Source organism: Toxotes jaculatrix, chromosome 16 (assembly GCF_017976425.1).
Source record: "Toxotes jaculatrix isolate fToxJac2 chromosome 16, fToxJac2.pri, whole genome shotgun sequence".
NCBI lineage: Eukaryota > Metazoa > Chordata > Actinopteri > Toxotidae > Toxotes > Toxotes jaculatrix.
Window position 1 is genome coordinate 4,116,360 of NC_054409.1, and position 16,889 is coordinate 4,133,248.

Here is a 16,889-nt window from a genome sequence, read left to right on the forward strand (position 1 = left end):
CGTTGGAATTGGGGAAGTGGGCGTGGCCTTTCCATGACAAAATGAAGTGTGAGCTCTCCTGTCCGACTTTGCTGCTTGTTTGTGGACGAAATGTGTGCTAGATGTTCTTCTAGTATGCTTTATTTCTAGGCTTTGGTGTGGAACAGCAATGAGTTGAAGCTATTTTTGGCCGGCTTTGCCGTATGGCTGAGCCTTTTGAGTTGGTGAAAGGTCAAACATCTTTGTATAGCGGCAGGGAAAAGTACACGGCAGACAGATGGGCGGAGTTGCTAAGTGGCGGCAATCGATAAGCTGGCTTACAAACGGGACACCGCGACAAGTGACGGTTGTACCAAGAGCTTGATTTGGACGTCAAACGCTTGGGCCTCATCGCTTCTCGGCCTTTTGGCTAAGATCAAGTGTAGTATCTGTTCTTATCAGTTTAATATCTGATATGTCCCCTATATGGGGATAACGTATTAAACCCATTTTTAGGAGAGGGAGCTGAAAAGGGAGCTTGCTCCGCTCACTCCACGCATCGACCTGGCATTGCAGTGCCGCCGGGAACGGTGCACCTTTCTCTTGCTTTGTAGAAAATCAAGCTCTGACACGCATGTTTAGTTAGGAGTCAAACTTTTACAGTGGCTGAAGGAAAATGCGGCTAAGTTTTTATCAAGTGAATTGTGCACAACCAGTCAGTTGATTTACTGATATCACCCAGGGAACCCCGCTCAACAACACAGTGCACTTCAGCTACGATGATTGGTCGCGGACTCCCTGAAGACGCCTGATCGTTTCCCAGACTTTGTAGTCTCCATGTAAAAGCCAGGCCTGGATTTTTCAGGCTGGAGATGCTGGGGGGGCAATGGAGGGGAGGCTGGGATTTAGCACGCGGCAAGCCAAGGGAGGCGCACCGCGACGGTGGTAGCTGGGACGACTAGGGTCCTCAGCTGCTCTCTGAGACAGGCCTGTTCTGACTCTTGTTTCTCTTCATAACGCACAAGTCTTTCGCCTTTTACTAAAGACTTCCGTGGAGAGGAACACCAATGAGTTGAAGTTATTTTTGGCTGGCTCGGCCTTATGGCTGAGCCTTTTGAGTTGGTGAAAAGTCAAACATCTTTATAGAGCGCCACAAGTGGGAGCTCCCCTGTCCGACTTTGCTCTTTCTTTGCGGAAGAAATGTGTGCTAGATGTTGTCATTTCGCTGGTATACTTTATTTTTAGGCTTTGGTGGGGATGCTGCCGTCTTTGAGACAAGAAAAGTGTACATGATGACAGTAAAAAAAGAAATAACGCTACTGAATGAACTTATTTCTTCAATATGACAGATGATGCTTGAAAAATATACAGTTGTAAGAAGCAAAGGAAACAAGAGAAGCTTTTACAAAAACAAGGTTCATGCAGCATTTTCACTTTGCACTCATCAAACACACATTCACAGATGACTACATGAATACATGACTTTATGTGTGTACAGGTCTAGTGTTTTTTTTTTTTTTTTTTGTATTCTTTGACAGAGGCACTGGTACTGACATAGGTCTGAGATGCTAAGAGAGAGAGAGGTTAGGGCGAGGGAAAGCATTATGCCAGAGAGTGTCCTCACAAAGATATAAGTACCGGTATGTGTGAGCGTGTGTTTGTCCTTTGATGCCTTTGATGTATCAAGATTCTACAGTCTGATGTCAGAGGCTGCAGTAAGTGGACACACAGCCAGAGACAAGTTCAGAAGTCAAACAGGAGCAGAAACAGTTGGACTGGACAGGACTTGCTTATGATTTAGGAAGAAAGAAGCCCTCAGATATTTCTGCACAATTATTGACAAGGAAGGGAGGAGCTAGTGCTGTTACAAGGACAAGAGGAAACCACAGGAAAGTCCAGATCAGCTCCAAGGTTTTCGCTGAGTCAATACATGTTAGTAGTTCATGTCAGTGTTTAGTTCATTTAGTCAAATGTTTTGAAAAGTGTCCCACGTGGGCCTTTGCTTTCTTTCCCAAGAGACAGCTTGACTAGTGGCATTTCACACAGTGTTCCTTTGTTTTTGGCAGAGCAGTGCATGATGGGTAGATCCAACAAAGCGCGTTTGCCGCACGCCGCAGCCTATTTGCAGCAGTGTTTGTGTCTTTTCAGCCATAAATGTAACAGACAAAGGGGAGCTGATGCTCAAGGCGCTGAAATGTGGGATTATGCATTGTAGGCACCGTCAGCCAGAGCGCTGTGCCTGGTGACCAGCACCCGCTCTCTTCCAGCTGCAGCTCATACTTACCTGGCAGGGGAGATACCATGATCAACAAGGTGGTTCACCCAGGGCGAGGCTCAGTCATTGCACTCCGGCTGTGCTGACCCCTGCGAATTCCCCAAATGTGGGAATCTCGACTGCATAATTTCTGGTAGTGGGGGACTGCGTTCGCGCTCTCCCCTGTTGCGTGCGTGTAGAAGAAAACACAATGTGTCAGGAATGCCCATGCGCTAACCTGTTGAAGACTCTCCGTTTTGTGAAGTGGCTTTGTTGATTTGGAGTTACATGTCAGCTTTTGCAGTCTGTCCACAAAGCGGCAGTGTTGCTCTGCAGAAGCTCTCTGGCGTGCGCTACAGAGTGGCGTGTTTAGTCATGACAATTCCCCGTGTTCCCGTTGGAATTGGGGAAGTGGGCGTGGCCTTTCCATGACAAAATGAAGTGTGAGCTCTCCTGTCCGACTGTGCTGCTTGTTTGTGGAAGAAATGTGTGCTAGATGTTCTTCTAGTATGCTTTATTTCTAGGCTTTGGTGTGGAACAGCAATGAGTTGAAGCTATTTTTGGCCGGCTTTGCCGTATGGCTGAGCCTTTTGAGTTGGTGAAAGGTCAAACATCTTTGTATAGCGGCAGGGAAAAGTACACGGCAGACAGATGGGCGGAGTTGCTAAGTGGCGGCAATCGATAAGCTGGCTTACAAACGGGACACCGCGACAAGTGACGGTTGTACCAAGAGCTTGATTTGGACGTCAAACGCTTGGGCCTCATCGCTTCTCGGCCTTTTGGCTAAGATCAAGTGTAGTATCTGTTCTTATCAGTTTAATATCTGATATGTCCCCTATATGGGGATAACGTATTAAACCCATTTTTAGGAGAGGGAGCTGAAAAGGGAGCTTGCTCCGCTCACTCCACGCATCGACCTGGCATTGCAGTGCCGCCGGGAACGGTGCACCTTTCTCTTGCTTTGTAGAAAATCAAGCTCTGACACGCATGTTTAGTTAGGAGTCAAACTTTTACAGTGGCTGAAGGAAAATGCGGCTAAGTTTTTATCAAGTGAATTGTGCACAACCAGTCAGTTGATTTACTGATATCACCCAGGGAACCCCGCTCAACAACACAGTGCACTTCAGCTACGATGATTGGTCGCGGACTCCCTGAAGACGCCTGATCGTTTCCCAGACTTTGTAGTCTCCATGTAAAAGCCAGGCCTGGATTTTTCAGGCTGGAGATGCTGGGGGGGCAATGGAGGGGAGGCTGGGATTTAGCACGCGGCAAGCCAAGGGAGGCGCACCGCGACGGTGGTAGCTGGGACGACTAGGGTCCTCAGCTGCTCTCTGAGACAGGCCTGTTCTGACTCTTGTTTCTCTTCATAACGCACAAGTCTTTCGCCTTTTACTAAAGACTTCCGTGGAGAGGAACACCAATGAGTTGAAGTTATTTTTGGCTGGCTCGGCCTTATGGCTGAGCCTTTTGAGTTGGTGAAAAGTCAAACATCTTTATAGAGCGCCACAAGTGGGAGCTCCCCTGTCCGACTTTGCTCTTTCTTTGCGGAAGAAATGTGTGCTAGATGTTGTCATTTCGCTGGTATACTTTATTTTTAGGCTTTGGTGGGGATGCTGCCGTCTTTGAGACAAGAAAAGTGTACATGATGACAGTAAAAAAAGAAATAACGCTACTGAATGAACTTATTTCTTCAATATGACAGATGATGCTTGAAAAATATACAGTTGTAAGAAGCAAAGGAAACAAGAGAAGCTTTTACAAAAACAAGGTTCATGCAGCATTTTCACTTTGCACTCATCAAACACACATTCACAGATGACTACATGAATACATGACTTTATGTGTGTACAGGTCTAGTGTTTTTTTTTTTTTTGTATTCTTTGACAGAGGCACTGCTACTGACATAGGTCTGAGATGCTAAGAGAGAGAGAGGTTAGGGCGAGGGAAAGCATTATGCCAGAGAGTGTCCTCACAAAGATATAAGTACCGGTATGTGTGAGCGTGTGTTTGTCCTTTGATGCCTTTGATGTATCAAGATTCTACAGTCTGATGTCAGAGGCTGCAGTAAGTGGACACACAGCCAGAGACAAGTTCAGAAGTCAAACAGGAGCAGAAACAGTTGGACTGGACAGGACTTGCTTATGATTTAGGAAGAAAGAAGCCCTCAGATATTTCTGCACAATTATTGACAAGGAAGGGAGGAGCTACTGCTGTTACAAGGACAAGAGGAAACCACAGGAAAGTCCAGGTCAGCTCCAAGGTTTTCGCTGAGTCAATACATGTTAGTAGTTCATGTCAGTGTTTAGTTCATTTAGTCAAATGTTTTGAAAAGTGTCCCACGTGGGCCTTTGCTTTCTTTCCCAAGAGACAGCTTGACTAGTGGCATTTCACACAGTGTTCCTTTGTTTTTGGCAGAGCAGTGCATGATGGGTAGATCCAACAAAGCGCGTTTGCCGCACGCCGCAGCCTATTTGCAGCAGTGTTTGTGTCTTTTCAGCCATAAATGTAACAGACAAAGGGGAGCTGATGCTCAAGGCGCTGAAATGTGGGATTATGCATTGTAGGCACCGTCAGCCAGAGCGCGGTGCCTGGTGACCACCACCCGCTCTCTTCCAGCTGCAGCTCATACTTACCTGGCAGGGGAGATACCATGATCAACAAGGTGGTTCACCCAGGGCGAGGCTCAGTCATTGCACTCCGGCTGTGCTGACCCCTGCGAATTCCCCAAATGTGGGAATCTCGACTGCATAATTTCTGGTAGTGGGGGACTGCGTTCGCGCTCTCCCCTGTTGCGTGCGTGTAGAAGAAAACACAATGTGTCAGGAATGCCCATGCGCTAACCTGTTGAAGACTCTCCGTTTTGTGAAGTGGCTTTGTTGATTTGGAGTTACATGTCAGCTTTTGCAGTCTGTCCACAAAGCGGCAGTGTTGCTCTGCAGAAGCTCTCTGGCGTGCGCTACAGAGTGGCGTGTTTAGTCATGACAATTCCCCGTGTTCCCGTTGGAATTGGGGAAGTGGGCGTGGCCTTTCCATGACAAAATGAAGTGTGAGCTCTCCTGTCCGACTTTGCTGCTTGTTTGTGGACGAAATGTGTGCTAGATGTTCTTCTAGTATGCTTTATTTCTAGGCTTTGGTGTGGAACAGCAATGAGTTGAAGCTATTTTTGGCCGGCTTTGCCGTATGGCTGAGCCTTTTGAGTTGGTGAAAGGTCAAACATCTTTGTATAGCGGCAGGGAAAAGTACACGGCAGACAGATGGGCGGAGTTGCTAAGTGGCGGCAATCGATAAGCTGGCTTACAAACGGGACACCGCGACAAGTGACGGTTGTACCAAGAGCTTGATTTGGACGTCAAACGCTTGGGCCTCATCGCTTCTCGGCCTTTTGGCTAAGATCAAGTGTAGTATCTGTTCTTATCAGTTTAATATCTGATATGTCCCCTATATGGGGATAACGTATTAAACCCATTTTTAGGAGAGGGAGCTGAAAAGGGAGCTTGCTCCGCTCACTCCACGCATCGACCTGGCATTGCAGTGCCGCCGGGAACGGTGCACCTTTCTCTTGCTTTGTAGAAAATCAAGCTCTGACACGCATGTTTAGTTAGGAGTCAAACTTTTACAGTGGCTGAAGGAAAATGCGGCTAAGTTTTTATCAAGTGAATTGTGCACAACCAGTCAGTTGATTTACTGATATCACCCAGGGAACCCCGCTCAACAACACAGTGCACTTCAGCTACGATGATTGGTCGCGGACTCCCTGAAGACGCCTGATCGTTTCCCAGACTTTGTAGTCTCCATGTAAAAGCCAGGCCTGGATTTTTCAGGCTGGAGATGCTGGGGGGGCAATGGAGGGGAGGCTGGGATTTAGCACGCGGCAAGCCAAGGGAGGCACACCGCGACGGTGGTAGCTGGGACGACTAGGGTCCTCAGCTGCTCTCTGAGACAGGCCTGTTCTGACTCTTGTTTCTCTTCATAACGCACAAGTCTTTCGCCTTTTACTAAAGACTTCCGTGGAGAGGAACACCAATGAGTTGAAGTTATTTTTGGCTGGCTCGGCCTTATGGCTGAGCCTTTTGAGTTGGTGAAAAGTCAAACATCTTTATAGAGCGCCACAAGTGGGAGCTCCCCTGTCCGACTTTGCTCTTTCTTTGCGGAAGAAATGTGTGCTAGATGTTGTCATTTTGCTTGTATACTTTATTTTTAGGCTTTGGTGGGGATGCTGCCGTCTTTGAGACAAGAAAAGTGTACATGATGACAGTAAAAAAAGAAATAACGCTACTGAATGAACTTATTTCTTCAATATGACAGATGATGCTTGAAAAATATACAGTTGTAAGAAGCAAAGGAAACAAGAGAAGCTTTTACAAAAACAAGGTTCATGCAGCATTTTCACTTTGCACTCATCAAACACACATTCACAGATGACTACATGAATACATGACTTTATGTGTGTACAGGTCTAGTGTTTTTTTTTTTTTTGTATTCTTTGACAGAGGCACTGGTACTGACATAGGTCTGAGATGCTAAGAGAGAGAGAGGTTAGGGCGAGGGAAAGCATTATGCCAGAGAGTGTCCTCACAAAGATATAAGTACCGGTATGTGTGAGCGTGTGTTTGTCCTTTGATGCCTTTGATGTATCAAGATTCTACAGTCTGATGTCAGAGGCTGCAGTAAGTGGACACACAGCCAGAGACAAGTTCAGAAGTCAAACAGGAGCAGAAACAGTTGGACTGGACAGGACTTGCTTATGATTTAGGAAGAAAGAAGCCCTCAGATATTTCTGCACAATTATTGACAAGGAAGGGAGGAGCTACTGCTGTTACAAGGACAAGAGGAAACCACAGGAAAGTCCAGATCAGCTCCAAGGTTTTCGCTGAGTCAATACATGTTAGTAGTTCATGTCAGTGTTTAGTTCATTTAGTCAAATGTTTTGAAAAGTGTCCCACGTGGGCCTTTGCTTTCTTTCCCAAGAGACAGCTTGACTAGTGGCATTTCACACAGTGTTCCTTTGTTTTTGGCAGAGCAGTGCATGATGGGTAGATCCAACAAAGCGCGTTTGCCGCACGCCGCAGCCTATTTGCAGCAGTGTTTGTGTCTTTTCAGCCATAAATGTAACAGACAAAGGGGAGCTGATGCTCAAGGCGCTGAAATGTGGGATTATGCATTGTAGGCACCGTCAGCCAGAGCGCGGTGCCTGGTGACCACCACCCGCTCTCTTCCAGCTGCAGCTCATACTTACCTGGCAGGGGAGATACCATGATCAACAAGGTGGTTCACCCAGGGCGAGGCTCAGTCATTGCACTCCGGCTGTGCTGACCCCTGCGAATTCCCCAAATGTGGGAATCTCGACTGCATAATTTCTGGTAGTGGGGGACTGCGTTCGCGCTCTCCCCTGTTGCGTGCGTGTAGAAGAAAACACAATGTGTCAGGAATGCCCATGCGCTAACCTGTTGAAGACTCTCCGTTTTGTGAAGTGGCTTTGTTGATTTGGAGTTACATGTCAGCTTTTGCAGTCTGTCCACAAAGCGGCAGTGTTGCTCTGCAGAAGCTCTCTGGCGTGCGCTACAGAGTGGCGTGTTTAGTCATGACAATTCCCCGTGTTCCCGTTGGAATTGGGGAAGTGGGCGTGGCCTTTCCATGACAAAATGAAGTGTGAGCTCTCCTGTCCGACTGTGCTGCTTGTTTGTGGAAGAAATGTGTGCTAGATGTTCTTCTAGTATGCTTTATTTCTAGGCTTTGGTGTGGAACAGCAATGAGTTGAAGCTATTTTTGGCCGGCTTTGCCGTATGGCTGAGCCTTTTGAGTTGGTGAAAGGTCAAACATCTTTGTATAGCGGCAGGGAAAAGTACACGGCAGACAGATGGGCGGAGTTGCTAAGTGGCGGCAATCGATAAGCTGGCTTACAAACGGGACACCGCGACAAGTGACGGTTGTACCAAGAGCTTGATTTGGACGTCAAACGCTTGGGCCTCATCGCTTCTCGGCCTTTTGGCTAAGATCAAGTGTAGTATCTGTTCTTATCAGTTTAATATCTGATATGTCCCCTATATGGGGATAACGTATTAAACCCATTTTTAGGAGAGGGAGCTGAAAAGGGAGCTTGCTCCGCTCACTCCACGCATCGACCTGGCATTGCAGTGCCGCCGGGAACGGTGCACCTTTCTCTTGCTTTGTAGAAAATCAAGCTCTGACACGCATGTTTAGTTAGGAGTCAAACTTTTACAGTGGCTGAAGGAAAATGCGGCTAAGTTTTTATCAAGTGAATTGTGCACAACCAGTCAGTTGATTTACTGATATCACCCAGGGAACCCCGCTCAACAACACAGTGCACTTCAGCTACGATGATTGGTCGCGGACTCCCTGAAGACGCCTGATCGTTTCCCAGACTTTGTAGTCTCCATGTAAAAGCCAGGCCTGGATTTTTCAGGCTGGAGGTGGTGGGGGGTGGAGGGGAGGCTGGGATTTAGCACGCGGCAAGCCAAGGGAGGCGCACCGCGACGGTGGTAGCTGGGACGACTAGGGTCCTCAGCTGCTCTCTGAGACAGGCCTGTTCTGACTCTTGTTTCTCTTCATAACGCACAAGTCTTTCGCCTTTTACTAAAGACTTCCGTGGAGAGGAACACCAATGAGTTGAAGTTATTTTTGGCTGGCTCGGCCTTATGGCTGAGCCTTTTGAGTTGGTGAAAAGTCAAACATCTTTATAGAGCGCCACAAGTGGGAGCTCCCCTGTCCGACTTTGCTCTTTCTTTGCGGAAGAAATGTGTGCTAGATGTTGTCATTTCGCTGGTATACTTTATTTTTAGGCTTTGGTGGGGATGCTGCCGTCTTTGAGACAAGAAAAGTGTACATGATGACAGTAAAAAAAGAAATAACGCTACTGAATGAACTTATTTCTTCAATATGACAGATGATGCTTGAAAAATATACAGTTGTAAGAAGCAAAGGAAACAAGAGAAGCTTTTACAAAAACAAGGTTCATGCAGCATTTTCACTTTGCACTCATCAAACACACATTCACAGATGACTACATGAATACATGACTTTATGTGTGTACAGGTCTAGTGTTTTTTTTTTTTTTTTTGTATTCTTTGACAGAGGCACTGGTACTGACATAGGTCTGAGATGCTAAGAGAGAGAGAGGTTAGGGCGAGGGAAAGCATTATGCCAGAGAGTGTCCTCACAAAGATATAAGTACCGGTATGTGTGAGCGTGTGTTTGTCCTTTGATGCCTTTGATGTATCAAGATTCTACAGTCTGATGTCAGAGGCTGCAGTAAGTGGACACACAGCCAGAGACAAGTTCAGAAGTCAAACAGGAGCAGAAACAGTTGGACTGGACAGGACTTGCTTATGATTTAGGAAGAAAGAAGCCCTCAGATATTTCTGCACAATTATTGACAAGGAAGGGAGGAGCTACTGCTGTTACAAGGACAAGAGGAAACCACAGGAAAGTCCAGGTCAGCTCCAAGGTTTTCGCTGAGTCAATACATGTTAGTAGTTCATGTCAGTGTTTAGTTCATTTAGTCAAATGTTTTGAAAAGTGTCCCACGTGGGCCTTTGCTTTCTTTCCCAAGAGACAGCTTGACTAGTGGCATTTCACACAGTGTTCCTTTGTTTTTGGCAGAGCAGTGCATGATGGGTAGATCCAACAAAGCGCGTTTGCCGCACGCCGCAGCCTATTTGCAGCAGTGTTTGTGTCTTTTCAGCCATAAATGTAACAGACAAAGGGGAGCTGATGCTCAAGGCGCTGAAATGTGGGATTATGCATTGTAGGCACCGTCAGCCAGAGCGCGGTGCCTGGTGACCACCACCCGCTCTCTTCCAGCTGCAGCTCATACTTACCTGGCAGGGGAGATACCATGATCAACAAGGTGGTTCACCCAGGGCGAGGCTCAGTCATTGCACTCCGGCTGTGCTGACCCCTGCGAATTCCCCAAATGTGGGAATCTCGACTGCATAATTTCTGGTAGTGGGGGACTGCGTTCGCGCTCTCCCCTGTTGCGTGCGTGTAGAAGAAAACACAATGTGTCAGGAATGCCCATGCGCTAACCTGTTGAAGACTCTCCGTTTTGTGAAGTGGCTTTGTTGATTTGGAGTTACATGTCAGCTTTTGCAGTCTGTCCACAAAGCGGCAGTGTTGCTCTGCAGAAGCTCTCTGGCGTGCGCTACAGAGTGGCGTGTTTAGTCATGACAATTCCCCGTGTTCCCGTTGGAATTGGGGAAGTGGGCGTGGCCTTTCCATGACAAAATGAAGTGTGAGCTCTCCTGTCCGACTTTGCTGCTTGTTTGTGGACGAAATGTGTGCTAGATGTTCTTCTAGTATGCTTTATTTCTAGGCTTTGGTGTGGAACAGCAATGAGTTGAAGCTATTTTTGGCCGGCTTTGCCGTATGGCTGAGCCTTTTGAGTTGGTGAAAGGTCAAACATCTTTGTATAGCGGCAGGGAAAAGTACACGGCAGACAGATGGGCGGAGTTGCTAAGTGGCGGCAATCGATAAGCTGGCTTACAAACGGGACACCGCGACAAGTGACGGTTGTACCAAGAGCTTGATTTGGATGTCAAACGCTTGGGCCTCATCGCTTCTCGGCCTTTTGGCTAAGATCAAGTGTAGTATCTGTTCTTATCAGTTTAATATCTGATATGTCCCCTATATGGGGATAACGTATTAAACCCATTTTTAGGAGAGGGAGCTGAAAAGGGAGCTTGCTCCGCTCACTCCACGCATCGACCTGGCATTGCAGTGCCGCCGGGAACGGTGCACCTTTCTCTTGCTTTGTAGAAAATCAAGCTCTGACACGCATGTTTAGTTAGGAGTCAAACTTTTACAGTGGCTGAAGGAAAATGCGGCTAAGTTTTTATCAAGTGAATTGTGCACAACCAGTCAGTTGATTTACTGATATCACCCAGGGAACCCCGCTCAACAACACAGCGCACTTCAGCTACGATGATTGGTCGCGGACTCCCTGAAGACGCCTGATCGTTTCCCAGACTTTGTAGTCTCCATGTAAAAGCCAGGCCTGGATTTTTCAGGCTGGAGATGCTGGGGGGGCAATGGAGGGGAGGCTGGGATTTAGCACGCGGCAAGCCAAGGGAGGCACACCGCGACGGTGGTAGCTGGGACGACTAGGGTCCTCAGCTGCTCTCTGAGACAGGCCTGTTCTGACTCTTGTTTCTCTTCATAACGCACAAGTCTTTCGCCTTTTACTAAAGACTTCCGTGGAGAGGAACACCAATGAGTTGAAGTTATTTTTGGCTGGCTCGGCCTTATGGCTGAGCCTTTTGAGTTGGTGAAAAGTCAAACATCTTTATAGAGCGCCACAAGTGGGAGCTCCCCTGTCCGACTTTGCTCTTTCTTTGCGGAAGAAATGTGTGCTAGATGTTGTCATTTTGCTTGTATACTTTATTTTTAGGCTTTGGTGGGGATGCTGCCGTCTTTGAGACAAGAAAAGTGTACATGATGACAGTAAAAAAAGAAATAACGCTACTGAATGAACTTATTTCTTCAATATGACAGATGATGCTTGAAAAATATACAGTTGTAAGAAGCAAAGGAAACAAGAGAAGCTTTTACAAAAACAAGGTTCATGCAGCATTTTCACTTTGCACTCATCAAACACACATTCACAGATGACTACATGAATACATGACTTTATGTGTGTACAGGTCTAGTGTTTTTTTTTTTTTTTTTGTATTCTTTGACAGAGGCACTGGTACTGACATAGGTCTGAGATGCTAAGAGAGAGAGAGGTTAGGGCGAGGGAAAGCATTATGCCAGAGAGTGTCCTCACAAAGATATAAGTACCGGTATGTGTGAGCGTGTGTTTGTCCTTTGATGCCTTTGATGTATCAAGATTCTACAGTCTGATGTCAGAGGCTGCAGTAAGTGGACACACAGCCAGAGACAAGTTCAGAAGTCAAACAGGAGCAGAAACAGTTGGACTGGACAGGACTTGCTTATGATTTAGGAAGAAAGAAGCCCTCAGATATTTCTGCACAATTATTGACAAGGAAGGGAGGAGCTACTGCTGTTACAAGGACAAGAGGAAACCACAGGAAAGTCCAGATCAGCTCCAAGGTTTTCGCTGAGTCAATACATGTTAGTAGTTCATGTCAGTGTTTAGTTCATTTAGTCAAATGTTTTGAAAAGTGTCCCACGTGGGCCTTTGCTTTCTTTCCCAAGAGACAGCTTGACTAGTGGCATTTCACACAGTGTTCCTTTGTTTTTGGCAGAGCAGTGCATGATGGGTAGATCCAACAAAGCGCGTTTGCCGCACGCCGCAGCCTATTTGCAGCAGTGTTTGTGTCTTTTCAGCCATAAATGTAACAGACAAAGGGGAGCTGATGCTCAAGGCGCTGAAATGTGGGATTATGCATTGTAGGCACCGTCAGCCAGAGCGCGGTGCCTGGTGACCACCACCCGCTCTCTTCCAGCTGCAGCTCATACTTACCTGGCAGGGGAGATACCATGATCAACAAGGTGGTTCACCCAGGGCGAGGCTCAGTCATTGCACTCCGGCTGTGCTGACCCCTGCGAATTCCCCAAATGTGGGAATCTCGACTGCATAATTTCTGGTAGTGGGGGACTGCGTTCGCGCTCTCCCCTGTTGCGTGCGTGTAGAAGAAAACACAATGTGTCAGGAATGCCCATGCGCTAACCTGTTGAAGACTCTCCGTTTTGTGAAGTGGCTTTGTTGATTTGGAGTTACATGTCAGCTTTTGCAGTCTGTCCACAAAGCGGCAGTGTTGCTCTGCAGAAGCTCTCTGGCGTGCGCTACAGAGTGGCGTGTTTAGTCATGACAATTCCCCGTGTTCCCGTTGGAATTGGGGAAGTGGGCGTGGCCTTTCCATGACAAAATGAAGTGTGAGCTCTCCTGTCCGACTGTGCTGCTTGTTTGTGGAAGAAATGTGTGCTAGATGTTCTTCTAGTATGCTTTATTTCTAGGCTTTGGTGTGGAACAGCAATGAGTTGAAGCTATTTTTGGCCGGCTTTGCCGTATGGCTGAGCCTTTTGAGTTGGTGAAAGGTCAAACATCTTTGTATAGCGGCAGGGAAAAGTACACGGCAGACAGATGGGCGGAGTTGCTAAGTGGCGGCAATCGATAAGCTGGCTTACAAACGGGACACCGCGACAAGTGACGGTTGTACCAAGAGCTTGATTTGGACGTCAAACGCTTGGGCCTCATCGCTTCTCGGCCTTTTGGCTAAGATCAAGTGTAGTATCTGTTCTTATCAGTTTAATATCTGATATGTCCCCTATATGGGGATAACGTATTAAACCCATTTTTAGGAGAGGGAGCTGAAAAGGGAGCTTGCTCCGCTCACTCCACGCATCGACCTGGCATTGCAGTGCCGCCGGGAACGGTGCACCTTTCTCTTGCTTTGTAGAAAATCAAGCTCTGACACGCATGTTTAGTTAGGAGTCAAACTTTTACAGTGGCTTTAGGAAAATGCGGCTAAGTTTTTATCAAGTGAATTGTGCACAACCAGTCAGTTGATTTACTGATATCACCCAGGGAACCCCGCTCAACAACACAGTGCACTTCAGCTACGATGATTGGTCGCGGACTCCCTGAAGACGCCTGATCGTTTCCCAGACTTTGTAGTCTCCATGTAAAAGCCAGGCCTGGATTTTTCAGGCTGGAGGTGGTGGGGGGTGGAGGGGAGGCTGGGATTTAGCACGCGGCAAGCCAAGGGAGGCGCACCGCGACGGTGGTAGCTGGGACGACTAGGGTCCTCAGCTGCTCTCTGAGACAGGCCTGTTCTGACTCTTGTTTCTCTTCATAACGCACAAGTCTTTCGCCTTTTACTAAAGACTTCCGTGGAGAGGAACACCAATGAGTTGAAGTTATTTTTGGCTGGCTCGGCCTTATGGCTGAGCCTTTTGAGTTGGTGAAAAGTCAAACATCTTTATAGAGCGCCACAAGTGGGAGCTCCCCTGTCCGACTTTGCTCTTTCTTTGCGGAAGAAATGTGTGCTAGATGTTGTCATTTCGCTGGTATACTTTATTTTTAGGCTTTGGTGGGGATGCTGCCGTCTTTGAGACAAGAAAAGTGTACATGATGACAGTAAAAAAAGAAATAACGCTACTGAATGAACTTATTTCTTCAATATGACAGATGATGCTTGAAAAATATACAGTTGTAAGAAGCAAAGGAAACAAGAGAAGCTTTTACAAAAACAAGGTTCATGCAGCATTTTCACTTTGCACTCATCAAACACACATTCACAGATGACTACATGAATACATGACTTTATGTGTGTACAGGTCTAGTGTTTTGTTTTTTTTTTTTGTATTCTTTGACAGAGGCACTGGTACTGACATAGGTCTGAGATGCTAAGAGAGAGAGAGGTTAGGGCGAGGGAAAGCATTATGCCAGAGAGTGTCCTCACAAAGATATAAGTACCGGTATGTGTGAGCGTGTGTTTGTCCTTTGATGCCTTTGATGTATCAAGATTCTACAGTCTGATGTCAGAGGCTGCAGTAAGTGGACACACAGCCAGAGACAAGTTCAGAAGTCAAACAGGAGCAGAAACAGTTGGACTGGACAGGACTTGCTTATGATTTAGGAAGAAAGAAGCCCTCAGATATTTCTGCACAATTATTGACAAGGAAGGGAGGAGCTACTGCTGTTACAAGGACAAGAGGAAACCACAGGAAAGTCCAGATCAGCTCCAAGGTTTTCGCTGAGTCAATACATGTTAGTAGTTCATGTCAGTGTTTAGTTCATTTAGTCAAATGTTTTGAAAAGTGTCCCACGTGGGCCTTTGCTTTCTTTCCCAAGAGACAGCTTGACTAGTGGCATTTCACACAGTGTTCCTTTGTTTTTGGCAGAGCAGTGCATGATGGGTAGATCCAACAAAGCGCGTTTGCCGCACGCCGCAGCCTATTTGCAGCAGTGTTTGTGTCTTTTCAGCCATAAATGTAACAGACAAAGGGGAGCTGATGCTCAAGGCGCTGAAATGTGGGATTATGCATTGTAGGCACCGTCAGCCAGAGCGCGGTGCCTGGTGACCACCACCCGCTCTCTTCCAGCTGCAGCTCATACTTACCTGGCAGGGGAGATACCATGATCAACAAGGTGGTTCACCCAGGGCGAGGCTCAGTCATTGCACTCCGGCTGTGCTGACCCCTGCGAATTCCCCAAATGTGGGAATCTCGACTGCATAATTTCTGGTAGTGGGGGACTGCGTTCGCGCTCTCCCCTGTTGCGTGCGTGTAGAAGAAAACACAATGTGTCAGGAATGCCCATGCGCTAACCTGTTGAAGACTCTCCGTTTTGTGAAGTGGCTTTGTTGATTTGGAGTTACATGTCAGCTTTTGCAGTCTGTCCACAAAGCGGCAGTGTTGCTCTGCAGAAGCTCTCTGGCGTGCGCTACAGAGTGGCGTGTTTAGTCATGACAATTCCCCGTGTTCCCGTTGGAATTGGGGAAGTGGGCGTGGCCTTTCCATGACAAAATGAAGTGTGAGCTCTCCTGTCCGACTGTGCTGCTTGTTTGTGGAAGAAATGTGTGCTAGATGTTCTTCTAGTATGCTTTATTTCTAGGCTTTGGTGTGGAACAGCAATGAGTTGAAGCTATTTTTGGCCGGCTTTGCCGTATGGCTGAGCCTTTTGAGTTGGTGAAAGGTCAAACATCTTTGTATAGCGGCAGGGAAAAGTACACGGCAGACAGATGGGCGGAGTTGCTAAGTGGCGGCAATCGATAAGCTGGCTTACAAACGGGACACCGCGACAAGTGACGGTTGTACCAAGAGCTTGATTTGGACGTCAAACGCTTGGGCCTCATCGCTTCTCGGCCTTTTGGCTAAGATCAAGTGTAGTATCTGTTCTTATCAGTTTAATATCTGATATGTCCCCTATATGGGGATAACGTATTAAACCCATTTTTAGGAGAGGGAGCTGAAAAGGGAGCTTGCTCCGCTCACTCCACGCATCGACCTGGCATTGCAGTGCCGCCGGGAACGGTGCACCTTTCTCTTGCTTTGTAGAAAATCAAGCTCTGACACGCATGTTTAGTTAGGAGTCAAACTTTTACAGTGGCTGAAGGAAAATGCGGCTAAGTTTTTATCAAGTGAATTGTGCACAACCAGTCAGTTGATTTACTGATATCACCCAGGGAACCCCGCTCAACAACACAGTGCACTTCAGCTACGATGATTGGTCGCGGACTCCCTGAAGACGCCTGATCGTTTCCCAGACTTTGTAGTCTCCATGTAAAAGCCAGGCCTGGATTTTTCAGGCTGGAGGTGGTGGGGGGTGGAGGGGAGGCTGGGATTTAGCACGCGGCAAGCCAAGGGAGGCGCACCGCGACGGTGGTAGCTGGGACGACTAGGGTCCTCAGCTGCTCTCTGAGACAGGCCTGTTCTGACTCTTGTTTCTCTTCATAACGCACAAGTCTTTCGCCTTTTACTAAAGACTTCCGTGGAGAGGAACACCAATGAGTTGAAGTTATTTTTGGCTGGCTCGGCCTTATGGCTGAGCCTTTTGAGTTGGTGAAAAGTCAAACATCTTTATAGAGCGCCACAAGTGGGAGCTCCCCTGTCCGACTTTGCTCTTTCTTTGCGGAAGAAATGTGTGCTAGATGTTGTCATTTCGCTGGTATACTTTATTTTTAGGCTTTGGTGGGGATGCTGCCGTCTTTGAGACAAGAAAAGTGTACATGATGACAGTAAAAAAAGAAAT

General features: G+C 47.2%; 20 non-coding genes across 20 annotated transcripts; all 20 read left to right on the forward strand.

The window, feature by feature from the left end:
• Positions 1–368: 368 nt before the first annotated feature.
• On the forward strand, positions 369–559 carry LOC121196571. The gene has a single exon (XR_005896019.1). It is a non-coding gene; the product is annotated as a U2 spliceosomal RNA (small nuclear RNA).
• Positions 560–953: 394 nt separating this feature from the next.
• LOC121196087 lies at positions 954–1,068 on the forward strand. Its single transcript, XR_005895567.1, has one exon. It is a non-coding gene; the product is annotated as a U5 spliceosomal RNA (small nuclear RNA).
• A 1,166-nt stretch (positions 1,069–2,234) lies between these two features.
• LOC121196369 lies at positions 2,235–2,398 on the forward strand. The gene has a single exon (XR_005895833.1). It is a non-coding gene; the product is annotated as a U1 spliceosomal RNA (small nuclear RNA).
• Positions 2,399–2,975: 577 nt separating this feature from the next.
• LOC121196572 lies at positions 2,976–3,166 on the forward strand. The gene has a single exon (XR_005896020.1). It is a non-coding gene; the product is annotated as a U2 spliceosomal RNA (small nuclear RNA).
• A 394-nt stretch (positions 3,167–3,560) lies between these two features.
• LOC121196088 lies at positions 3,561–3,675 on the forward strand. The gene has a single exon (XR_005895568.1). It is a non-coding gene; the product is annotated as a U5 spliceosomal RNA (small nuclear RNA).
• Positions 3,676–4,837: 1,162 nt separating this feature from the next.
• LOC121196370 lies at positions 4,838–5,001 on the forward strand. Its single transcript, XR_005895835.1, has one exon. It is a non-coding gene; the product is annotated as a U1 spliceosomal RNA (small nuclear RNA).
• Positions 5,002–5,578: 577 nt separating this feature from the next.
• Positions 5,579–5,769, forward strand: LOC121196573. The gene has a single exon (XR_005896021.1). It is a non-coding gene; the product is annotated as a U2 spliceosomal RNA (small nuclear RNA).
• Positions 5,770–6,163: 394 nt separating this feature from the next.
• LOC121196089 lies at positions 6,164–6,278 on the forward strand. Its single transcript, XR_005895569.1, has one exon. It is a non-coding gene; the product is annotated as a U5 spliceosomal RNA (small nuclear RNA).
• Positions 6,279–7,440: 1,162 nt separating this feature from the next.
• On the forward strand, positions 7,441–7,604 carry LOC121196371. Its single transcript, XR_005895836.1, has one exon. It is a non-coding gene; the product is annotated as a U1 spliceosomal RNA (small nuclear RNA).
• Positions 7,605–8,181: 577 nt separating this feature from the next.
• On the forward strand, positions 8,182–8,372 carry LOC121196575. The gene has a single exon (XR_005896023.1). It is a non-coding gene; the product is annotated as a U2 spliceosomal RNA (small nuclear RNA).
• Positions 8,373–8,762: 390 nt separating this feature from the next.
• On the forward strand, positions 8,763–8,877 carry LOC121196090. Its single transcript, XR_005895570.1, has one exon. It is a non-coding gene; the product is annotated as a U5 spliceosomal RNA (small nuclear RNA).
• A 1,165-nt stretch (positions 8,878–10,042) lies between these two features.
• On the forward strand, positions 10,043–10,206 carry LOC121196372. The gene has a single exon (XR_005895837.1). It is a non-coding gene; the product is annotated as a U1 spliceosomal RNA (small nuclear RNA).
• A 577-nt stretch (positions 10,207–10,783) lies between these two features.
• LOC121196576 lies at positions 10,784–10,974 on the forward strand. The gene has a single exon (XR_005896024.1). It is a non-coding gene; the product is annotated as a U2 spliceosomal RNA (small nuclear RNA).
• Positions 10,975–11,368: 394 nt separating this feature from the next.
• LOC121196091 lies at positions 11,369–11,483 on the forward strand. The gene has a single exon (XR_005895571.1). It is a non-coding gene; the product is annotated as a U5 spliceosomal RNA (small nuclear RNA).
• Positions 11,484–12,648: 1,165 nt separating this feature from the next.
• Positions 12,649–12,812, forward strand: LOC121196373. Its single transcript, XR_005895838.1, has one exon. It is a non-coding gene; the product is annotated as a U1 spliceosomal RNA (small nuclear RNA).
• Positions 12,813–13,389: 577 nt separating this feature from the next.
• Positions 13,390–13,580, forward strand: LOC121196577. Its single transcript, XR_005896025.1, has one exon. It is a non-coding gene; the product is annotated as a U2 spliceosomal RNA (small nuclear RNA).
• Positions 13,581–13,970: 390 nt separating this feature from the next.
• Positions 13,971–14,085, forward strand: LOC121196092. The gene has a single exon (XR_005895572.1). It is a non-coding gene; the product is annotated as a U5 spliceosomal RNA (small nuclear RNA).
• Positions 14,086–15,250: 1,165 nt separating this feature from the next.
• LOC121196375 lies at positions 15,251–15,414 on the forward strand. The gene has a single exon (XR_005895840.1). It is a non-coding gene; the product is annotated as a U1 spliceosomal RNA (small nuclear RNA).
• A 577-nt stretch (positions 15,415–15,991) lies between these two features.
• LOC121196578 lies at positions 15,992–16,182 on the forward strand. Its single transcript, XR_005896026.1, has one exon. It is a non-coding gene; the product is annotated as a U2 spliceosomal RNA (small nuclear RNA).
• Positions 16,183–16,572: 390 nt separating this feature from the next.
• Positions 16,573–16,687, forward strand: LOC121196094. Its single transcript, XR_005895574.1, has one exon. It is a non-coding gene; the product is annotated as a U5 spliceosomal RNA (small nuclear RNA).
• Positions 16,688–16,889: the final 202 nt, after the last annotated feature.